Below are 12,957 nucleotides of genomic sequence, written 5' to 3' on the forward strand. Positions count from 1 at the left end.
AATCGGTTGACACTCCCCGCTGATGGATTCAAACATTTTGACTGAACTCATTCAAATTCCCGTCAGTTGAGTCAATTGATGTCATATCAAATAACTGTCAGCACAACCAGCCAAGTCGATTAGACACCTGGTCTTTTTAGTTAGCTGAACTTGTTATGTCTAAAAACAAAAACAAAAAAAAAATCAAGATAAAAATAGCTGATCGATTTAGTTAGCAAATGGCTAATAAATTCTATCAAAAGCAGACATTTTTGTCAAACTACTTTGATTTTTTTCACTGCTAATCTACTACATCTACTGAAATCCATCAGTTGTGTGTGTTGCGGGAGGGGGTGCAGTATTGAATAGATATGTCAGCTTGCTGAACAAGCAGGCAAGTGAACATCAGAAATGAAATCTTCTGAAAGATGCCATCAGAATGGCCACAATATCATGCTCAATCATCCACAATAACGATGAGAAATGGGATCCTGCAAGAGATTCGACAGATAACCCCTAATCACACAACAATTTTGTGTTGAAGACCATTTATCCATTTTCCCTAGAAATTCCCCTTCCTGTCTCTCATTTGTCCATAACTGATAAGAAAATGGGGTGATTGCCTAGAGTCTGAATGTGCCTGGATTGCCCATCAACAAACAAGCCAATGGCAAGTGCACCGAAAACTGGAAGTTAGAATTTACTGGGCCTCTTTGAATGTTCTATCACACTGAATTAATTCTGAAAGATGTGATTCCTACCCAAGTCTGGAGGATTATGAGAAACTCAGTGTTGGAAATAGTCCATTTTTGACCTGAAAAAGTGAAAAGTAAAAGTGTTAGTCGCTCAGTCGTGTCCAAGTTTTGGTGATCCCATGGACTGTAGCCCACCTGCCTCGCCTATCCATGGAATTCTCCAGGCAAGAATACTAAAGGGTTAAAATCAGGTTCTTTCTTGGTTACAAACAAAACCTTTAACGCTGGCCTTTGGCACTCTGCTTCTCTGCCTTTACTCCCCTCCCTCCCTAGCAGCTCCCCACCTCCTCCTAGATCCCCTCCCAGGATCCTGGAGCCCTAATACTGTCTGAGAGCTCTCCCCAGAGGGGGAACCATTTACTAGGCCAAGTCACACTGAGGGATGTTTGACTCACTGTGCTCTTTCTAGAGCTGCCTGTTTTCCAACAGAAGGTACCCGAAGAGGTCTATGTTTAGCTCAGAAGAGTAAATCACTAACGACATACAGTGGTCCCTCCATACTAGCAGGGGATTGGTTTTTGGACCCCAGTGGATACCAAAATCTGCAGATGCTCAAGTCCTTTATGTAAAATGGCATAGTGCAGTCTGCTCTCTGTATCTCGGGATGCAGATGCCATGGTATGGAGAGCCAACTGTAATTTCAGAGTCCAGGTGTCAGCAGACATGGTTTTAACAAAACCAGGTATTGTGGAGAGACATCTTGCTTAGAGAATCAGAGCATATTCACTCTCAGGGATATTCATACAGAATTAAATGACCCACTTTGGTTTGATTCAAATTTTCCACTAGTCAGATTTTTCTCCTGGTCATAGACATTGCTGCAATGGGAATAAGCTGATTATTTATTGCTGGTCACATACCACCTACAATTCACTTTTCCAATTTTCCTGTGCTGCCTATACAGTGCCACTTTGTCAGTCCCTGCAGTTTATTGACTGTATTCTGATGGCTGGGGTAAACAAATTACTTCAACAATGGCTGTGGTTCAAGAAGGGCATTGCTTGCTGGGTTCTAAATGATGGACAGGTGTGAGATCCAATTGGTCCTAATGTCAGGAAGCAATTCACCATCACAGGGGGCAGGGTACGGTAACCCATCCTATTAGGGACATAATTTTGAATGGTACATAATATCTACCTTTTTTTAAAATTTGAGTATCAGACAATATCCAGATCAAATGATTTTGCAAATAAAATATTCCAAATTTTCAAGTCTACTCTTTTAGCACACACTGAGAATATACTGCACAGAAACAGCTCCACTTTATAAATGCAGTAAAATCACCAATAACCAAGAAGTTCACATTATTTCATTAAGCCAGGGTTCATTTATTGGATCTAGGGCAGATTCTTAGAGCATCTAGACCTAAGTCTATGTGTAACTCAGTGGTCTTTGAATTTCTTTACTACCCAATTATACCAGAAAATATTTTTGAGCAGGCACCCCAATATGGTTATTTAATTATAATTTATATTCATTCACGTATAGCAGCCAATATGTCAAGGCACCATACATACTTAGGTGAGGGTCATTTTTAATGACAGTGAATGCAAATCCTTTATAAAGTCAACTTCATTATTTTGACCCTTTTTTGGCCTAATTCTCATCTTGGCTAATTAGGTTGCCATTGCCTTTACTTCCTAATGTGGCTGATAATGAGTTTATAATCAGAACTGAGGAAACAATAGTCCCATCCCTTTCTTGGAATTTATGTGGGCTTATCTTATTCAATCTTTCTTTATAAACTGAAGTCTCTGTGCAGGTGTCATTAATTAACTGTCCACTTTGTGTAAATCCTAAAAAAAAACACATAGAACTTCTAGTATTTTCTAGCCACATCCCAATGGACTGTCTTATGTACCGCTCAGTATGAATACCCCCATTTAGGAACCACTGACTCTAGTTCACCTTAAAACACAGCCTTTTCTGGAGAGAAGGGTAAAGAGGGTCACTGAGACCAAACCAGACTGAAGGTCCTGCCCAGGAGTTTTGGCAACCTGGGGGCACTGGGAAGCACTGAAGAGTCAAAAGAGGATATGACCCTATTTGCATTCTTACAAGATTATGCTGGATGCATCTAGGAGAATGGATCGTGGAGCATGCGCAGATATCAGGAGGTGTAACAGGAGAAGTGATAAGGTTGCAGGCTTTTAAATGGAGCGAAGTGGGCAGATTCACAAGATAGTAAAGATTTGGTTATTAATTAAACCCGCCCAAGGTTAAACAACCAGTAGGCAGCAGAGCTAAATTTAGATCCCAGGTCTCCTTGCTCCCAGTACAGTGATTTTTCTTCTGATTTGCCATGTCAGAGAACACCTGGTCCCTCTGTTTTATCCTCCCTGGGGGAAGCTGGTGATCGGGAGCTGAGCCCGGACAGCAGCCTGCAGTTTCCAGGGGGGTGATGAAGGAAGGCAGCAGGAAAGGAAAAGCATTACCTTCTCCAGATGTATTTGTCTTTACAGGATCCATGAGGGGGCTCCATGAGAGTCTGTGTTCTGGGAATTAAATCCCATATTGAAACAACACACTTTCCAGTGACAGCAAACAGAAACTCCAAGAAACTGTTCATTCAAACCTGCTGCTGTAGCTGCTAAGTCGCTTCAGTCGTGTCCGACTCTGCGCAACCCCATGGACAGCAGCCCTCCAGGCTCCTCCGTCCACAGGCTTCTCCAGGCAAGAATACTGGAGCGGGTTGCCATTTCCTTCTCCCATTCAAACCTAGGCCTTACTGAAAAACATAACCCACCCTGCTGAAGGGTGGAAAGTGATAGGTACAAGCTTGGGAGAAGGAGAAATGGGCTCTTTTACTCACTTCCACCTGGGTGCCCTCATCTCTCCTCTGGCCTGTCTGAAATCCTTATTTCTTTATGCTAAAAAAGTTACATCTTCCAAAAATTCCTTTCTTATTTCCCTTTCCCTTCTATCCCCTGCTCGAACTCTGAACACTGAGTTTTTTCTTATAGCATTTATCAGTCAAGGTTCACTACATGAAACAGAAAACCCTACAGTCATTGTAAGCAAAAAGGGATTTAACATATGTATTTATTTAGGGCATACAAAATTTGAGGCAGAGTTGTAAGAGGGAGCTCTCTAGGTTAGGCCAGAAATTACTCCTGGACACTACAAAACTGATTTACCTCTGAGACCACCACTGAAACTTGAATTCAAAAACCCACAACTGTATTCCAAAAATCAGGATGCCAGAATCACAGTCACTACACCTACTGCTTCTCAAACCCCCAAAGCTGGCAGCTGAACTCCCTGCGTGGCAGAAAACATCATATGTTCATGACCTGACTTTCATCAGAAAACAGTTAAAGACTGCTACACTCTTACCTTCTAAATTTTTCCTAAATACTTCTAATTGAAAAAAAAAAAAAAAAAAACTGGTTTTCTTCTAAAGCCTAGCTGCAAGGGAAGCTGACAATTTTTATTTTAACTTTTCAGACTATTGGGTAAAGTAAGGTACCCTAGAAAGAAGACTGGGAAAGCCAAGCTACAGTTTCCACCCCACCATGGGAGTCTTCCAAATAATGCAACCTACATCATTTTTGCATGTCTAACCATCCCTTAGTTCCCAGAGAACAGAAATCATATATTTCATGTTCTTCATGGGTACAACCTGACAAATGAGAGGCTCTTGTTAAGGAAAGCCAAATAATCAAATGATGGAGCACTTTAACTGTGTCAGTACTTTCTCACTTTGCTTTCTGATTCTACTCCTGGACTTAAGTGTTGTCTCTGCCTCCTTGAAGGTAATACTGGTTAGTACTTCTCAGGTATGTCCCTACAGAATGAGCCACAGGCCTGGATGTATACATTACTCAATTAGTGGGTTGATTGTATTTCACAGCTGATTCCCAGTCAATATTTTTTCCCAGAAAAATTTCTGCCCCATGAGGTTCAACTGATAGGAAACAAATTTCCTGCAAAAGTGTGAGGCAAACGGATGTTTTTTTATAGGTCCTGTCATTACATTTTTGCAGCAGACTACCTCCGAGCTGGCAAGCAAGTACCCTCTGCACAATTCTACAGGGTTGCTATAGGGTTAAATAAGATAACATAGGGTAACAATACCTACCACGTTGTAGGTATTCAATAGATATTGGTTCCTTCCTTCTCCCCAAGAACCTTTTTCTCTATTAAAAAATATGCCTTTCTATATTCCTGCTAACTGGCTAATCAGATCCTTGAAGAGGTATAAATGGCTGGTGTATTCATTATCTAATGATGTGGAACAAATTCCCCAAAATTTAGCAGCTTAAAAGAACAATAAACATTTATTATTCTCAGAATGTCTTATCCAGGAATCCAGGAGCAGCACAACTGTGTCACTCTGACTTAAGGTCTCTAATAAGACAGCAGTCAGGATGTCAGCAAGGCTCATCTGAAGGCTTGGCCGGGGCTGGAGGACCCACTCTCAAGGTGACTTAGCTGGTGAGCTGATGCTGGTTGTTGGCAAGAGATCTCAGTTCCTCTCCATGAGAAATTCCTAAAGTTGCTTGAGTGTCCTCATGACGTGGCAGCAGTTTCCCCTAGAGCAAGTGAGACAGAAGTACAAGGCTATCTTTTATAACACAGCCTCAGAGGTCATAGACCATCATTTCTACCATGTCCCGCTGTTTATGCAGATAAGCTCCGAGATACAAGTAAGTGAAGAGCGTTGAGCCCCACTTTGGAGGCTGAGCTGCCACATTTGATAAGAGTCTAATCTATTAGCTCTTTTTTCTCTGGATAGATAAATAAAGATAGATGATGAGTTTGAATTACAATTAAAGAATAAAATGAAATGGTATAAACCTTAAGAAGGCAAAAAGAATAATGGTAATAAAATTAGTAAACACTGATAAAAGTATAAGAAAACCAATTTCCTCATTTTTCATAGAGAAGATGTAATCAATATTACCTAAGTATGAAATCTGGAATTTTTTTAACAATACTGAATTCATGATTTTTTTCCAAATAATTTTTCTGTTTTTTTAGCCTTAAAGATTATAAAAAGCAAAAATATTTCCTGTGATAAATAAACATTTATCTGAAGTTTAGCAGTTTCTTTAATCCATTTTTCTTTTGTTGATGTCACAAAAAATTAAATATAATACTTTTAACTTAAAAAAATAGCTTGTAAGTCATGATCCTATTTCTAGAAAATTATTCTTGTCTGTCCATTTCTCTGGCTACTTGTGAATATAAGAGTTGTTTGGAAGGATAGTCCCCCAGTGTTTATGATGACCTTTTCTGCATCTGCACAATGGAATAAGTATTTGCTCTCTTTTTGTACTCATCAATAGTTGAAGTTTTCACAATGAGTATATATGATTTTGTGAACATGATAAAGAGGGGCATAAATTAAAAGAATATGATTATTGGGTGGGCTATATTGTCAACTCATTTTTACTGTGTATTCGCAAAAATGTGCATATCTTAAAACTTCAGAATCCCTTGAAGATGTTATAGATGGTCATTAGTTTTTAGAGGCATTTTCCTAACTCTCAGCCTCATGAGATGTAATACTGCCAAAGACAGTGGTGGGTTCAGATCCCCAGTGAGCCATTTGTCTTCTCCCAAATAAGTGATCCTCATGTGCACTGCTAATCAAAGCTAGACCCCTTGTAGAGGCAAACCACTGATCAAGGGGGTCTGTGGAAGCCTAGAATCCTGAGTAAATCCCACTTCTTAATTCACAGTTGGTTGCATGAGCTTTGTGCATGAAGGAATTAGGAACGTTATCAAAAAATGAACACAATCATCATGTGGAGAAAAGCCCTAGGAGAAAAGAGAAGTGCCTAGAAAACCTGAAAAAGGAAAGAAAACAGGCTATGAGATCCTGTCACACCCAATTCAAAGGTCTCTTAAAAGTTGATGTTAGGGAAACAATGATATTAAAAATTTCTACTAACAGACAAGTTTCTGGCTTCCATGACTTTTTTCACCCTTGGTCTATGATGGTTTCTCACTGAGCATTTGACTGGGACAACCACTTGTCATATAGGCTTGTCCTGAATATTGAAGGACTTTTAGCCTTCCCAGTTTTTCTCCAAAACATTCTAGTGATGCCCCTCATCACTGAGACCACCTCCAAAACCTACCCTACCCTCGTGGCAACCAGACAGTCCTGTCCCTGGGCCTTTACAGGTTATCTTCTGGCTTCCATTAAGTCAAGAAGGGCTCTTTCTCACTCACTGTTGAATCTCCAGTGACTGGCCCACAGTAGGTGCTCAACAGACGCTTTCAAATGAAACAGCAATATTCAATATAAGACTTGCTACAGAGAAACTTTGAAAGATTAACATATCTAAATATTTACACTATCAATCCACTCTTAAAATCCCTGGTGGTTGGAGTCTTTAGAATTTGTGGACAACCCCAGAACATGCGGGTGAAGGGAGGTAGGAACTGACGGTGGTTGACACCTACCAAGTGCTGGGCAGTGCACTAGGCCCTCTGCACGTGGCCTTGCAAGGCAGTCACCAACATCCTGCTTCACAGTGAGGGCGGACCGGGTCCGACATGGCACCACGGTAAGCAGCAGAGCTGGAGTCTGGCTGAGCTCCAGATTCCGTGCACTTTTTGTTCCGTCCCAGTGGAACTTGCTCATAACCCTCACCCCTCCTCTCAGATACTCAAGAGAAAACACATCTTCGGAGATTTCACAACAAGCTCAGTTTACTTTCCAGTGATGTCCAGACAAATTCCATCCCTTCAGATTTTTTGGCCGTTTAAATATAGCCAACTTAGCTCTCCCATTACCTCAGTCAAGCCTCGTGGGGTCAGAGGACAAGCATCTTGGCAAATGTGTTCAGCCACTTCCAAATGTACACATTCCTTGTCACTCAACTGAGGCAACCCCAAGTGACTTCTTCGGGCATCTGAAGAAAGCTCGTTTTGTCAGTCTTATTAGTCATAAGGGGGGAGCAAGGGCAGAATGAAGCTGGAATTGTTAAGCTCTGGTTTTCCTTCTTAGATAGCTGGCCCAGGGTCCATTTCTGAGTTCAGATGATATGCCAGGAGCCACGCATAGGCCAGTGAAGAGAAGTGCTCAATTCTTTCGTCCATCCTTCACTCAACTCATGCAAGTGGGAGGAGGGAGGAAGCCAGGCCAGGGGTGTGACAGTGTGAAGGTCGTTGCCCCTTCAGAGCAGAGACAACTGGCTCCGGGGCATCGATTGGCCTCGCCCCGTCAGTCTGCCTGCCTCCTCAGCCTTTCCTTTACAACCAGTGTGTCAGTGTCTCTTGTGCTGTGACTTCACTTTCTCATCCATCCTCGCCTCAGTCACACTTTTTCTCCCTCGTCATCTTCTTCCTTGTGTCTGGAATTCTCCAGGCCTCTACTTTTGCCTTCCCCTCTGCCCATCCCAACAGTATTTCTCTTCTCACTCTCTCCAAGAAAGGTCCCTTTCCATATCAGGTGGGAATCTCTCTGTCCTCTCCTCTCTGAGAGTCCCATTAATCGCTTGATCCACCAGGGGTCTTCCCTGGTGCCTCCTGCTGCCTTCAGCCCCCATTGAAGCTTCTGGCAAGGCTCCATGAGGACACCACCACCAAAGCCCCCTAACTTCCACTAACCCCGGTGTGGGGCCACGCTTCTGTTCTCTTTAGGGCTGGTCAAATCAACAGCCCTTCTGTGTCTCCCCTCTTTATGGCTCTCATATAGATTTACAAGGCAAGGTGAGCATTGGATTTCAATATTCCAACAACTGAATGAGCCTCTGTTTCCATAGGCAGTACATATTTATTTCTGAAATTGTGCCACCCCATAACTCGCTTCCTCAGGAGTAGGCTGTTGCTATGACCTGTGCAGGTTGCATTTGGGAAGCAGGGACTTAGCTTCTCAGGTCAAGACACACACACTGGAAAAGACGGGTGTTTGACATGTCCTTTCATCGGGAAACAGAGGACATAGATTACGTTTACCTCTAAATAACCTCTGTTTTGATCTGGTTTTGCTGTTCCTATATCTATCTGGTTTTGCTTGTTTGCTGAATGCTTAGACCCCTAAACAGAGGTTCTGAAATGAATGAAGATCTTTTCCAGGCCCTCTGCCACCATGCCCAGGTGAGACCCCTTCACTTGTGCCCTTCAGACCTGAAAGAGCAGACCTGGGGCTCTTGCTCAAATGCAGATTCTGCTTCTGCAGGTGGGGCTGAGCTCCTGTATTTAGAACTGGAGCTGATGTTCATCACTCACTTTGACCAGACAGCAAGGACAGACACAGAGAACTAGGTCGGTGCATCTCCATCTGCGCTACAAGTCAGTAATCCTGGGGCGTTTTGAAGCATCTCACGCTGCACCTCCAGACCACTCAGGTCAGAATCTCTGGAGAAGGAGCCCAGGCAGCAGCATTTTTAAAGCTCCCTAGAGGAAGATGATGACCATGTGCTGTCAAGGTTGAGGATCTCGGCTCTCAGGGTTTAAAGGAAGCAGAATTCACATCTGGCTGAAAGGAAAGGGGAGGTGCTTTGAAAACAACTCTTCCCTACTTAGTTCCCACCAAACCAGCTGAAAACAGTGGCTTGGGTTCATCATGTGCAGAAAATGGCTTATGTGAAGCTAATTGTGAAGACTGGGAGACTGAGGGAAAGCCGACTCCTAAGCACATTACTGAGAAGCACAGTCTGAAGTCACAGAGGATGGACAGGCAGGAGGCTGCCCTGGGAGAATCCAGCCCAGCTGATCCTTCAGCTGATGCTTAAGAATGAACCATTAACTGACTCCTCGCCCCCTCTTATCAGCACCCCTCACCTGATTCTAAACACCTCCACTCTGTCCACAGAGGCCTTCAATATTCACCCGACTCTGTTTTACCTGAGTTACGAGGCTCCAGGGACAGCACCTGATGGGATCTGTCCTAGTTTCTGCAACCTCCCAGGGACAGCCTGACTCCCCACTCTAATCAGCGTTGCTTTAGAAAACAAACATCTGTGCAGGAAAGAAAATTATCAAGGTTTTGTTGAAAAGAAAGGGGGTAGCTCAGAGGCCTTACGGACATGCCAAATGAAGCCCTTTGGAGAGCTCAAGTACAGAGCTCTCTCCCTGCCACAGGGCTGGACTACATGCCACCCTGGTTACACAGAGTGCCAGCTCACACGGTGGTCCAGCCTGAAAGGAAGCGTGTGTTTGTGCACACTGCATTCAAAAACTTAAACCATGTACAGCCAGGCCCTTGGTCTCTGCCTGGGGGCAAAGGGCCATCCTTAGAGAAGAGTCCAGGGGTTGTCAGTCCAGGGCTGTCAGCAGGGTTGACAGTGATGCAGGAAGAACCCAGGTCCGGGCATTAGGCGGCAGGGTCAGCCCCAGCTCCCGTGTCCACCCCATGTGACTTCAAGCAGCGACCATCACTGCTCTGGACCTGTAGTGAGAGGAGTACACTGCTCTACCACTCTCCCCACGCTGTGGGATCGTTTGAGGAAACAAATGCAGTGATGGTCAGGAAGGTGCTCTGTCAAGTATGAAATGCTGTGTGCATGAAGGTTTACAGCAGTGCAGAATTGGCAGGGTTCATAGTGTGAATGCTATGTGTGTGTGTGTGAGAGAGAGAGAGACGTGTGTAATTCTTGTGCTATGAAACAGATCCCAACCACCGCACAGGTCAGAGTGCCTCCGGATGGTCAGGAGGGCACCATGGTGATGACCCGGCCAAGCTCAGGACAGGATCAGGGCAGATAATGGAGAATTACACACATGCCATAGAATCGAGCCTGAGGAGGCCGTGGGGCCAGTGGAGACCTCCCCCAGGACAGGAGCGTGTGCTCAGGTCCAGCCCTGAGGCATAGCTGTGGGGAGTAAGGACAGGTGCCACCCTCAGTGCTGCTTAGCGTTTCCCCAAAGAAGCCCCAAGTGATGGGGGCACACGATACCTCCTCCCAGGCAAACACACCTAAAGCAGCCTTCAGGTTGCTACAGACTTAGAAATGGTTTGTTTTTTTTTTTTTTAAGTAAAAATTTTGCACTGTACTTTTTTATATGCCATGCTTGCTTAAATATACAGCTATTTCCTACGCAGACATCCAGAGCAGCGTGCTGTCCTGTACTCTGGGCCCCCGTCACTCCCAGGCCCAGAGTATCATGTCCAGAGGTAATGAGACACCCAGACCTGGAGCGACTTGGAATCTTTTTGAGCTGTGGCGTGACCTACCTAGTGTTTTAAGATCCTTTGTCCATCACCAGTGGGGAGCTGGCCTGGCCCAGAGGGAGAGAATAGACTGACTTAGACAGAGGCCTCGAAGGAAACGACGCTGGCCTGGTAATCACTGCTGTTGGCACGGTGAGGCAGGAGTTCCGTACCTGGCTCATGGAAGGGCCATCCCACTTGAAAATTGTCAGCTGAGAAGGGTGTGGTGAGCCCCTCTGAATGTCCTTCCAAACACAAGCTAATACCTAAGGAAGAGATCAAAAGTCTGGTCTCTTACCTCTGCCCCACGTAGAGTCTTGAGACTTCCAGCAGAGGGCCCTGGTTAAATCCCCAGTTGCAGGCTCCAGGCTTGGCCCTGAGGAAGAGCCTAGAAAGATGCAGCCCCCCAGCATGCTGGCCAACAGCCATCTAACCCCAGACAGTCTGCAGAGGGCCCAGAGAAGCTGTGTCTCCTGACTCCCGTCCACCCGGCCTGACCCTCTGGCCCCAGTGAGTCAGGCTCCTCTGAGCCCACATCAGACTCACTGGGCTGGAGCTGCCAAGAAAAGCTCTGGGCAGTCCCTAACAAGAGGGAGGGCTCAGCCAACCTCTTACACAATCGGCCCTGAGAGCAGCACCTCTCACCTTGGCCCCACAGCTGGCCAGGCCCCTTCCCCCCTTCCCCAGTTTATCTGTCTAGAGACCAGGGCTCTTCTGGCCTTATCCCCTCCCTGGTCTCCCTGGGGATGGTCCACCAGCCCATGGGCCTATTCTGTCCCCATTCCCATGTCCACTGAGCCCCGCACAGCTGATTTCTTCCTTTCAGCAGCTATCCACTGGCTCAGGGATCACCCCGGAGCCCCCGGCCCAGGAACCAGCCTGACTCAGCAAGGATGAGTGACATCCCTGCCTTTGGTGCCTCTGTCACTGTATCAGGACAGCAGAGAGTCTGGGGCCTTGACTGGTAAAAAAAATGGAAGGAAGCTCCAGAGGTCCATCCCAGAGAAAGGAAGGCTTGGAATCAACATCTGAAGTGCACTCATGTGAGACAGGAAGGGCATGTGTCCATGCCCACAGGATGGACAAAACTGGAACCCACAATGGGTAAAACCCAGGGGCTCGATGTCAGTTCCATAGGTCCAAGGGTTTCTGGTAATCAGAGGTATTCACAGTCAGAACAGCCCACCTCACAGGGCCAGGGGACCCCTGCCAAGAGTCAGAGGCACTCAACTCCTTCATTGTTTGAGAGAAGCATCAGTTCAGTTCAGTTCAGTCACTCAGTCGTGTGCGACTCTTTGCGACCCCATGAACCACAGCACGCCAGGCTTCCCTGAGTCCACCCAAACCTATGTCCATCGAGTCAGTGATGCCATCCAACCATCTCATCCTCTGTCGTCCCCTTCTCTTCCTGCCCTCAATCTTTCCCAGCATCAGGGTCTTTTCAAATGAGTCAGCTCTTTGCATCAGGTGGCCAAAGTATTGGAGTTTCAGCTTCAACATCAGTCCCACCAAAGAACACCCGGGACTGATCTCCTTTAGGATGGACTGGTTGGATCTCCTTGCAGTCCAAGGGACTCTCAAGAGTCTTCTCCAACACCACAGTTCAAAAGCATCAATTCTTCAGCACTCAGCTTTCTTCACAGTACATCCATATATGATAGTCTTGACTAGACAGCCCTTAGTCGGCAAAGTAATGTCTCTGCTTTTCAATATGCTGTCTAGGTTGGTCATAACTTTCCTTCCAAGGAGTAAGCATCTTTTAAATTCATGGCTGCAATCACCATCTGCAGTGATTTTAGAGCCCAGAAAAATAAAGTTGGCCACTGTTTCCACTGTTCCCCCATCTATTTGCCATGAAGTGATGGGACTGGATACCTTGATCTTAGTTTTCTGAATGTTGAGTTTTAAGCCAGCTTTTTCACTCTCCTCTTTCACTTCCATCAAGAGGCTCTTTAGTTCCTCTTCACTTTCTGCCATAAGGGTGGTGTCATCTGCATATCTGAGATTATTGATATTTCTCCCGGCAATCTTGATTCCAGCTTGTGTTCCCTCCAGCCCAGCGTTTCTCATGACGTACTCTGCATATAAGTTAAATAAGCATAGGATATGCCT

General features: G+C 45.1%; 1 protein-coding gene and 1 long non-coding RNA gene across 2 annotated transcripts in view; one reads left to right on the forward strand and one right to left on the reverse strand.

Moving 5' to 3' along the window:
* Positions 1-12,957, forward strand: part of SLC14A2 (solute carrier family 14 member 2) — a 495,750-nt gene that overhangs the window by 410,302 nt on the left and 72,491 nt on the right. The gene's annotated exons all lie outside the window — the stretch shown is intronic.
* Positions 4,996-11,397, reverse strand: LOC138428379 (uncharacterized). The gene is made up of 2 exons (XR_011252424.1): positions 11,144-11,397; positions 4,996-5,269 (listed from the first exon to the last, which is right to left on the reverse strand). It is a non-coding gene; the product is annotated as an uncharacterized lncRNA (long non-coding RNA).

This window comes from Ovis canadensis, chromosome 23, assembly GCF_042477335.2.
Source record: "Ovis canadensis isolate MfBH-ARS-UI-01 breed Bighorn chromosome 23, ARS-UI_OviCan_v2, whole genome shotgun sequence".
Lineage (NCBI taxonomy): Eukaryota > Metazoa > Chordata > Mammalia > Artiodactyla > Bovidae > Ovis > Ovis canadensis.